Below are 12,038 nucleotides of genomic sequence, written 5' to 3' on the forward strand. Positions count from 1 at the left end.
CTGATGACATTAGAAGCTGCTAACACGTCTGGCCGGAGAAGGCAACGGCAACCCACTCCAGTATTCTTCCCTGGAGAATCCCAAGGACAGAGGAGCCGGGTGGGCTACAGTCCATAGAGTCACACAGAGTTGTACACGACTGAAGTGACTTAGCATGCATGCAACACTTTTGGGGACCACAAGGTAGGTTAGCCTTTGGATGAAATTGACAATACGATCCTAGGAGCAGAGACACTGAAGGAACTACAGTCCTTGATGACAGCCCTGAGCCAGGGGCTCCAGACTTATCTAAAGCCCACATGGCCTGTGGGCTCTTGAATGTGTGAGCCATCAAAGTCCCATCATTAAGACACTTGGAATGAGTTTCTCTTAGAACTAAAAATATCCCCATTGAACCCTTCTAGAATTGTTAGTTCCTTAAAGTCTGCCTTTCCGTTTGCTCCAGCACCCATTACATCACCTGACTTACAGACACTGCTAAAAGAGTATCTGTTAGATGAGTGAATAAGTGAATCATCACCTCCACTCGCGTCATGCCTCATAAGTGCTTTTTTTCAATCCAGAAAAATGTTTTTGATTGTGGACTCTGTGTCCTACTAGAAAGTAGATGCTTTTCTACCTGGTCAGAGTGAGAGGTGATAGTCCCTCTGTCGTGTCCAACTCTCCAACTCTTTGTGACCCCATGGACTGTAGCCCAGAAGGCTCCTCTGTCCAAGAAAGTAGATGCTTTTCTACCTGGTCAGAGTGAGAGGTGATAGTCCCTCTGTCGTGTCCAGCTCTCCAACTCTTTGTGACCCCATGGACTGTAGCCCAGAAGGCTCCTCTGTCCATGGGATTCTCCAGGCAAGAATACTGGAGTGGGTAGCCATTCCTTTCTCCAGGGGATCTTCCTGACTCGGATCAAACCCTGGTCTCCTGCACTGCAGGCAGATTCTTTACCAACTGAGCCGCTGGGGAAGCCCTTTCTATCTGGTACCTGGAATTATTTCTTCTAGAGCTTCAGGCTGTAACCTGCAGCTCTGGGTTCAGTGTTTCTCGAGGTCAGTGATGCAGGAGACAAATTTCCTCCGTCAGAGTAGAACAGCGGTTCTCAAGCAGGATGCTTTTGCACAATCACCACCACTGCTGCACACTCATTCCCTCTCCTGCACCAACTCCTGGGATATATGGCAATGTCTTAAGATCTTGTTGGTTGTACAACTTGTAGGGGGAGGGTTGCTATGCACATACAGTGGGCAGAGGCCAGGGATGCTCCTCAACATCCTACAATGCACAGGGCAACCCTCACAACAAAGCATTATCTGACTCAGAAGGTCAATCGTGATGAACTAGAGAAATCTGGTGTGAAATTTCCTTGAGCTTCATTAAGAAAGAAACATGGGGAGCCAATATGCAGAATACCCACCTGTCTATACCCAGGGAATATTCCCTGATGGGTACGAAAATCTTCCAGTTCATCTGTTCTTAGTCCCCGGTGACATTCACAGCTAAGACGAAAGTAGTTCCCCATACTGGACACCAGAGGGCAGGAATTTCCAAAGACAACACTTAGGCAACGGCTTATGATGAAAACACTAAAGATGATTAAAAACATTCTTTTCTGGAGCTGAAGAGGACTGCATATTTGTAGAAATATATATGAATTTTGCATAGAAATGAAGATCGCTATAAATATTTAAAGTATGTGGCTGTGAAAAATCAGCCAACGTTAGAACACACTTTTGGTAAATTGATGCTTTCGAACTGTGGTGCTGGAGAAGATTCTTGAGAGTCCCTTGGGCTGCAAGGAGATCAAACCAGTCAATCCTAAAGGAAGTCAACCCTGAGTATTCATTGGAAGGACTGATGCTGAAGTTCCAATACTTTGGCCACTTGATGTGAAGAGCCAACTCACCGGAAAAGATCCGGATGCTGGGAAACATTGAAAGCAGGAGGAGAAGAGGGCAGCAGAGGATGAGATGGTTGGATGGCATCACCGACCCAATGGACATGAATTTGAGCAAATTCCAGGAGATAGTGAAGGACACGGAAGCCTGGCGTGCTGCAGTCCATGGGGTCGCAGAGAGTGGGACACGACTTAGCAAAGAAGAAAAACAATAACAAAACTGTTCAGAAGAAAAGGTGGTTACGCTAGCTAGGTGTCTTAAAGATATTTTCGTTGCAAAGAACTGACATTCCCCTTGGGTTGTATAAATCCCAAAGGGAGGTTCCTGGGAGGCTCCTGGAGAATTCTACTGAATACAAGGGATGGTTGACAGCCAGACAGTGGTACACTGAGGCCGGTTCATACCTGCTTGTGAGAACCTGCTGAGTGCAATACTTCCCTACTCCCTGTTCAGGGACTTCATGTGGTAGCTTGATATCAGCCACAGTGGGAATATTTGCACCATGGAAATCAGTAAACGCTAGAAATCAGGGTTCCATCCCCTTCCTTTCCATTTCCATGTTTGTTTGTTTTTTTAAAGGAAGTGATTGTGTAAAAATTTACTAGCACGTCACTATAACCAGGTCATAAGCAAGAGCCAGGGAAGTACAAGGGCCTCAAGAGTTGAAAACTGTGAACTTCCCCTAAAGGTCTGCAGATATGACCAAGTTCCAACTATCTCCAGACTCAAGGTTTCTTCCTTTGAAACTCTAAATTCCTGGAAAAGAAAAGCCAAATGGCATAGCATCCATTCCTGCTTTCAGCAGCTGCACCTTGGAGCAGGTTTACTGGAGGGTAGATTGCTGTCTGGGGTGGTTCTCAGAGAAGGACATGCTGTTGTGAGCTGCGATGATGTCTCTAAAAGTGTCTACAACATTTACTTATAGCTCTCTGGCTGTCAATCACTTCTTTCCAGATATCGAAAATATTCCCTGCTACCATGATTCAAAAACATTATGTACAATTCTAGCACAGCCTCCCTCACCTAATAGACCACAGAAAGTGAAAATGTTAGTCACTTAGTCATGTGCGACTCTTTGCAACCCCCATGGACTGTAACCTGCTAGGCTCCTCTGTCCATGGAATTCTCCAGGCAAGAATACTGGCATGGGTAGCCATTCCCTTCTCCAGGCGATCTTCCCAACCCAGGGATTGAACCTGGGTGTCTTGCATTCCAGGCAGATTCTTTACTGTCTGAGCCACCAGGGAAGGGATGAGTAGACCACAGAATCCACAGCTAATGTCAGAGGACCAAATTTCTCAGAGTCTGCGATCTCTAGGTAATAACCATTTAGCCTTTGGTTCCTTAGAAAGCCCATCTGACTGTTCTGCAGTTGGTAAAATAAATGGTAAATTTAGCTCACATGAGAATCAGTAGTAAGAGGCAAGGAAGGAAGAGTGGAAAACATTACAGTAACTCCTATCTTTCCAAAGAAAGGAAAAAATAAAAATAAAAGGAGGGAATTATGGTTCCCTGCTCAAGAGGATATTTCTTTACTCCAGAATTCAGATGGCCTCTGCTTGTAAGTTTTCTGTCAAGGTTAACAACAGTCTTCATCCATCATCCCAGTTTGCTTCAGACCCTTTTAAATGTGTAAAATTTAAAGGTCATAAGAGTCCAGTGGCAGGGCAACTTGTCTGAAACATGGACCAGCTGGAGTGCTTTCTCCTGTCCAAGGTCCTACTGGAAGCTCAGTGATTTTACACTTATCAGACAAGCGGGAGATTGCTGGATACCTTATGCGTGGGGACACTGCCTCCAAAATTCAAAGTATGACATAGGAGTTATGTCTCTCTTTAGTAGTAGGAGACTTAAAGCTGCATTCTGGTTCTCAAACTTGGTTGCTTTCTGGAATTACCTGGAGAGCTAATACTGATGCCTGGTTCCAACCCCAGGAATCCTGATTCAGTTGGTCTGGGTGGGCACTGGGACTTTTAAGAACTTCCCAGGTGAAGCACTGGAAGCTGTCCCTCCACCTAGACTGACAGAATTTTCTGGGCTAACTATTTTGGAACTCTGGATTGTATTGAAGGCTTGTGTCTTCCAGGGGCGGGCTTGAATGGTAAATTAAGGTCGTTGGTGATAGCGGTTTAGTCACTAAGTTGTGTCTAACTCTTTTGTGACCCCGTGGACTGTGGCCCATGGGATTTCCCAGGCAAGAATACTGGAGTGGGTTGCCATTTCCTTTTCTAGGGGATCTTCTCAACCCAGGGATTGAACCCGAGTCTCCAGGGTTGACAAGCAGATTCTTTACCACTGAGCCACCAGGGAAGCCTAGATTAAGGTTAATTGCATTCGGTTTCAGCTCTTGGCACATAGCAGCCACTCATCCCCTTCTTCCAGCCATTGGACAGATCGCCGTGCATGTGTTCCTGGAGTGACTTACTCACAGCTTGTGGAAGCCAGGGTGGGCAAAAAGGACCCTGTCTTCCAAATACTGGGTGTCTGTGCTCTGATTGCTGACTGCTGCTCTGATCACAGAGGTGCCGACAGAGGGGCAAACAGCCATTGTTGTTGCACATCCTATCATTGTTGCAAGTCCTTCCCCTTCCAGTCGAAGCGACTTCCAGGGGACTTAAAGGGTCAACAACCATTACCTCTCCCTTCATTGTTTTCTTTTTCTCCCATTGGTTCTAGATATTAAAGACAAGGACATTCAAAAACAATACATATAAAGGGAAATTCGTACGTGACCATGAATACCCAGGGAAAGGCTCAGAAAAGACTTCAAAGACCTTAAGTTTATAAGTTAGACTGATTCTTAACACAGAGACAGCCTACAACAATCAAAAAAAGCAAAAATAGTAATTAAAAGCTATAACAAAAAACAGCAAGCTGCAGGGGAAAGAGGATAATCAGGTTTCCAGAGTTACCACAGTATTTGATTCAAATGTCCAGTTTTCAATAACAACAACAAAAAAATCACAAGTCATGCAAGCAAACAGGAAAGTGTGGACTATTCAAAGGAAAAAACAAATACCAACTGTTTCTAAAAAAAAAGGCTTGATGGAAAATATCCTAAATAAAGACTCTAAAATAACTGTCAAAGATGTTCAAAGAACTAAAGAAAGATGTGGAAAATTTAAAAGTGAAATATGAACAAAATGGAAATGTCAAGAGAGAGAAGATCTAAAAATAAACCAAAAAGTAATCCAGGAGATGAAAATTACAACAACAGAAATAAAAAATCTGCTAGAGGGATTCAAAGACAGGCTTGAGGAAGTAGAAAAAAGAATCCATGAATTTGAAAACAGGACAATGGAAATTATTGAGTCTGTGAAACTGAAAGAAAAAAAAATTGCCGAAAAGTGTACAGAACTTAGGAGACCTATGGTATACCAGCAAGCTGAGCAATATATGCATTGGAAGAGCCCCAGCAGGAGAGGAGAAAGTATTTGAAAAAATAACACCTGAAACTTTCCCAAGTTTGATGAAAGACATGACTATAAACATCCAAGAAGCTCAATACACTCCAAGTAAGAGGAGCTCAAAGTGACCCACACCAAGACACATGATAATCAAACTTTTGGAGGACAAAGGGAAAATCTTGAAAGAAGCAAGAGAAAAGTGATTCATCACATATGACAGAACCTCAATAAGATTATTGGCAGATTTTTCGTTAGAAGCTTTGGAAGCCAAAAGGGAGTCTTGCAGGTTGAAATGAAAGGACATTAGCCAGTTACCCAAACCTACATGGAGAAATAAAAGATTTCTTGAAAGTACATATATGGACAATTATAAAAGCTAGTATTGTAACAACTGCTTGTAACTCCACTTTTTGTTTTCTACATTGTTAAAGAGACACACACATATTATATACATATATATATATATTTTAAATTATCTGTCTAAAGACTAGTATTATTATAACCTTCATTTGTTTTCTACGTTATTAAAGAGAGATAAAAATATATACATATATTTTTTAAATTACCTGTCTAAAAACTAGTATTATTATTGTAACTTTGGTTTATAACTCCAAATTTTGTTTTCTACATAATTTAAGAGACTAATAAATTTAAAAGATTTATTAGTTTATGTTTTGGGGCATGCAATGTACAAAGCTGTGTAATTTCATGACATCAACTGCCACAAGGGGTGGGGACAGAGCCGAAAAGGAACAGAGTTTTGGTGTGTCTGGGCTTCCCTGGTGGCTCAGATGGGAAATAATCTGCCTGCAATGCAGGAGACTGGGGTTCAATCCCTGGGTCAGGAGGATCCCTGGAGAAGGGGATGGCTACCCACTCCAGTATTCTTGCCTGGAGAATTCCATGGATAGAGCAACTTGGTGGGCTACAGTCCATGGGGTTGCACAGAGTCAGACACAACTGGTGTGTTTATAAAGTCAAGCTGGTATAAATTCTAATTTGAGTGCTATAACTTCAGGAGGTTAAATGCAAACCCCAAGATTACCACAAAGACAATAGCTATAGAATGCATACAAAAGGAAATGAGAAATAATCTTAAATACTTCACTACTGAAAAATCAACTAAACACAAAAGATGACAGTAATGCAGGAAATAAGGGACACAAAAAAAGCATAAGGCTTATAGAAAGCAAATAGCAGAATGACAGAAGCTAAGTCCCTCCCTATCAGTACTTTACTTTAAATGTAAATAAAAGTAAAGGTAAAACATGTGTTCTCATGCAGTGACTGGGATGAGCGATGTCATGTGAAAATACCTACCTGAGAGACTAAATCAGTGTCTCTTTCTGTTCTTGTCTGCTCTTTTATTGTTTCCCTGTTTATTGCAACCACACCTTCTTAATTGTGAGCCATCTAAAACAATCCCTGAATGGAGATGGGCTTTAAATTAGGTTTCATAATATTATTATACCTATTCATGCCTCACCACCCTATTTGTCCAGCTAAAGAGCATCACATCCCCTGGTTCCACCACCACCACAATTTTTCCCTCCTCCTGATGGCCCCTGCTTGGAGAGGTTCTCACAAAGAGAGAATCCAGAAACTTCCCTATGTGGGTAGTGGAGATTACTTCTGAATACAGTTGAACTATAAATAAATTTTAATTTCCTCTCTTTTTCACAATGGATGATTAACATTGATCCACCATTCATTTCATTGACCTTTCCTTCTACAGTGTTCCATTTCTTTGTAAGTCCACCCACTAACGTTTTTATTTCAAATATAGTACTTTTAAAGTTCTAGTTTTAATTGCTTTCATTCATTTGCTGATTCCTATCTGTTCATTCATTTTGAACAAGTTGTCCATTAAATTCTCAAACTTTTTTTTTTTTTGCAAAAGTTGCTTTAAAGTCCTTATTTACCATTTTCAATGTTTGAGTTATAGTGACGTTCATTTCTTGTCAGTATGTGTCACACATTCCTGTTTCTTTGCATACCTAGTAACCTTTTAAAAATATATATATGGCATTATGCATGACATGTAGAGGTTCTGGATCTGTTATTTCCCTCTGTAGAGTGCTGATTTTTGTTTGGACAGTTAGTTAAGTGACCTGGACCTAAATTCCAAAACCTATTTCTACTGCACGAGGCATCAGTTGAAGTTACTCAGTTTTTATAGCCTTGTAAATGTTGCTATTTCCTGGGGAAACTAAAGTCTTTCCTATGCACGGACAGTTATATTGTCATCCAAGGTTTTGGTAAGAGTTTCTATGCCAACTTTGGGGCACCTCATTCTGTGTATCTGTGTATTCTGGATTCTGTGTATCCCTTTTTCTGGGATTTCCCTATGCTTCTCAGCCTCCTTTACAACTCTATCCTCTGACTCTTCAAGCCTTTCTATGTGAGTTCTAGCCACCTAGCTCTATGTGAATTGAGGGATAACTCAAATGAAAAGCTGTATAAATGTGAATTTTTCCCAATACACTTCCCTCCTTTCAAGGATTGGTGTATTTTTAGTCCCTCTCATTTACCTTCAGATATTGATTTTATTTAACTTTTTCTTTAAATTTAACCCAGAGCGTAGGACTGTTAAATCATATATGGGAGCATTAGTCTGGTATAACCTATTCAGTTGTGATCCAAAAGAGATTCTAATTCTGCACTAATTTAACTTAGTTATCCTCCTTCACCACCTTCTTTGTTTCTCCTAGGAAGAACTGAAATCAACAGAAAATCTCTAACACTGATATGGCTTTTATTTTGCATATGAATCTTGTATAAAGTGAAAGTGTTAGTTGCTCAGTCATGTCCAACTCTGTGTGACCCCGTGAACTGCATCATGCCAGCTTCCCTGTCCTTTACTATCTGCTGGAATTTGCTCAATTCATGTCCATTGAGTAGGTGATGCCATCAAAGCATCTCATCCTCTGCTGCCCTCTTCTCCTTTTGCCTTCAATCTTTCCCATCATCAGGGTCTTTTCCAATGAGTTGACTCTTTGCATCAGGTGGCCAAAATATTGGAACTTCAGCTTCAGCATCAGTCCTTCCAATGAATACTCAGGGTTGACTTCCTTTAGGATTGACTGGTTCGATCTCCTTTCTGTCCAAGGGACTCTCAAGAGTCTTCTCCAGCACCACAATTCAAAAGCATCAATTTCACTCAGTCGTGTTCAACTCTTTGAGATCCCATGGACTGTAGCCCTCCAGGATCCTCTGTCCATGGGATTTCCCAGGCAAGAATATTGGAGTGGGTAGCCATTCCCTTCTCCAGGGGATCTTTCCAACTCAGGGAGTGAATCTGGGTTTCCCACATTGCAGGCAGATTCTTTACCATCTGAGCCACTATGGAAGCCCTGAATCATGTTTGTATTATTTCAGGTAACTGTAAACCGTTGGTGAACAGTAATGGCTTCCTTATTATTTTTTTGAACGGTGTATTATGATGAGCCAAAGATTCTCTAATTTTGATGAAGTATACTTTATCATTTTTTCAGCTGTTGTTTTCTGTCACATAAGGGATATTTATCTACCCCAAAATTACAAAGATATTCTCCTATGCTTTTCTCTAAAAGCAAAACACTATCTGACATAAATCACAGCAGGATCCTCTATGATCCGCCTCCCAGAGTAGTGGAAATAAAAGCAAAAATAAGCAAATGGGACCTAATTAAACTTAAAAGCTTTTGCACAACGAAGGAAACTATAAGCAAAGTGAAAAGACAACCTTCAGAATGAAAGAAAATAGCAAATGAAACAACTGACAAAGAATTAATCTCAAAAATATACAGGGAGATCATACAGCTCAATACCAGAAAAATAAATGACCCAATCAGAAAATGGACCAAAGAACTAAATAGACATTTCTCCAAAGAAGACATACAGATGGCTAACAAACACATGAAAAGATGTTCAACATCACTCATATCACAGAAATGCAAATCAAAACCACAGTGAGGTACCATCTCACACCAGTCAGAATGGCTGCTATCAAAAAGTCTACAAACAATAAATGCTGGAGAGGGTGTGGAGAAAAGGGAACCCTGTTACACTTTTGTTGGGAATGCAAACTAGTACAGCCACTGTGGAGAACAGTGTGGAGATTCCTTAAAAAACTGGAATAGAACTGCCTTATGACCCAGCAATCCCACTGCTGGGCATACACACCGAGGAAACGAGAATTGAAAGAGACACATGTACTCCACTGTTCATCACAGCATTGTTTATAATAGCCAGGACATGGAAGCAACCTAGATGTCCATCTGCAGACAAATGGATAAGAAAGCTGTAGTACATTTACACAATGGAGTATTACTCAGCAATTAAAAAGAATACATTTGAATCAGTTCTAATGAGGTGGATGAAACTGGAGCTTATTATACAGAGTGAAGTAAGCCAGAAAGAAAAACACCAATACAGTATACTAATGCATATATTTGGAATCTATAAAGATGGTAACAATGACCCTATATGTGAGACAGCAAAAGAGACACAGATATAAAGAACAGGCTTTTGGACTCTGTGGGAGAAGGCGAGGGTGGGATGGTTTGGGAGAATGGCATTGAAACATGTATATTACCATATGTGAAATAGATCACCAGTCCAACTATGATGAATGAAACAGGGCACTCAAAGCCGATGCATTGGGACAACCCTGAGAGATGGGATGGGGAGGGAGGTGGGAGGGGGGTTCAGGATGGGGGAGATGTGTACACCCATGGCTGATTCATGTCAATGTATGGCAAAAACCACCACAATATTGTAAAGTAATTAGCCTCCAATTAAAATAAATAAATTAAAATTTTCAGAAAACTTGTGGCTTTAGCTTTTATGCTTAGATCTGTAATTCACGTTGAATTAACTTTTTGTATGGTACAAAATACACACAATAACACTGGTGAGTTGCAAAATTTTGGAGTGAGAAAAGCCAAATACAAAAAGTGAATCAGTACAATTCTATTTGTGTGAAGTTTTACAGCAGGACTAGCTCAGCTATGGTGGTTTCTTGGGTGTGGGAAGGTAGTGACTCCAAGGATCACAGGAAATGTTTTGGAAGTTATGGAGATGTTCTATATCTTAAAGAAGTTTTTACATACACATGTACATTTGTTACAAATCCAATGAACTGTACACTTACATTGCATGTATTTTACTTTGTTTAAATTATACAGCAGTTAAAACTGTATTACGAACCTTTAAAAAATCCCCAAGGAAAGAAAGAAACTTAAGTCATATTTTTAGCTGGACAAAATCTAGTCCCCTGGTAATGACAAAGAGAAGCTACTGGCATATGAATTGTTACGGTAACAATGTCTAATTCTTTCATCATCAAAAGAGAATTTGATGACATCATCAATCACAGAAGACTGAAATAATAAACACACAAACTGGAGGGCAGCACAGAACCAATACTAGGTTATCTGAGTCACGATTTTTCAAAGATCTCAAAATGTTCTACCTGAAAACTGTCTACTCTCTTAGGATTCTCTACATGAATTCCCAAACCACTATACCATAAACATTGTCTCTGAGAAGAGCTGTATAAAATTCCTATGTAATCTTTGTGAAACAAAAGGTAAGAGTTTGTCCTTAATGTCAACCATTGAGTCATATCTAGTTCCTTTTCTGTACACAAAGGATTTCATATTTCTTAGATTAAGTATCACAAAGGAGTTTTGTAAACTTGGCTCAAATTCCAAGGTCAGTATACAAATAATCTAAAAATGATCACTTAGCCACCAGCCAGTGGTCTGAATCAATTTTATATTAAAATACTTTCGAGAAAGAGCATATATTTTATGCTGTTATTGGTCCTATCACCTTTCTTAGAATGATCTTCATAATACTTTTTAATTAAAATAATTAATTCCTTCATAACTATACAACTGTTTAGAGTCCAATTAAGTATTTTCATAACAGTTCCTTTCTCTGACACCCACCCTGTGAGTTAGGCTTGGAAGTGGCTTTTATATTTTTCGTTTCTGTAGGAAAAGCTCTTTGTACTTTAGTAAAGACATACATTTTAAGATCTCTTGTATTTAGGCCAGCTTAGGCCACCTAATGTCCTAAGTCTTTGGGCAGCTAGCTCAAACTGTTTCTACAGACTTTACATTTTCATACGGAGAGATATCCAAGGATCAGAGGTGCCTTACACCCCAGCCAATGTCTGTTACCTCATTTATTACAGCTTCAGCCGTGGAGAAGCAGGATTCAACACAGCATACTCTGTGTACATTCTGCTTTATTTAATCTAGTTTTATCTGTTTCTTTTTATTCCCAGGAAAGAATGAGATACCAAAGGAAAACAATTCAATTGTTATTATTTTTATTGTTTCTGTGGACATTTCAGAGAATGTATTATTTCAGGTAACTTAAAAAAATTAATGATATTTTATTCTCATGCTGGTAAAGGATCTAGTGTATTCAGAAAGGTGATAAATTCTCCCCCTGAATGACTCATCATCCAAATATATCGATTCAAATATACCCAATTATATCCAAATATATTAGCATAAACATAGTCTTCAGCATAAAATTTCTTTGTTTCTAATGTGATCAAAGGTAATGTTATTTTTGTAGGTCCATATGTGCATGGAGAAGCAATGTTAAGCTACCAAGACAGTTACCATGTAATTAATGACTGTAATATTAGTACATGTTGTAAACTGCCATTTTTACATGGGTGGCATTAAAAAAAGTCCCTAATATTGGTGACTTCACACATTAAGTGTGGTATTTGCCCTCCATG

This window comes from Moschus berezovskii, chromosome 11, assembly GCF_049115385.1.
Source record: "Moschus berezovskii isolate FMDL1 chromosome 11, NW_MosBer_1.0, whole genome shotgun sequence".
In the NCBI taxonomy this organism is placed as follows: domain Eukaryota; kingdom Metazoa; phylum Chordata; class Mammalia; order Artiodactyla; family Moschidae; genus Moschus; species Moschus berezovskii.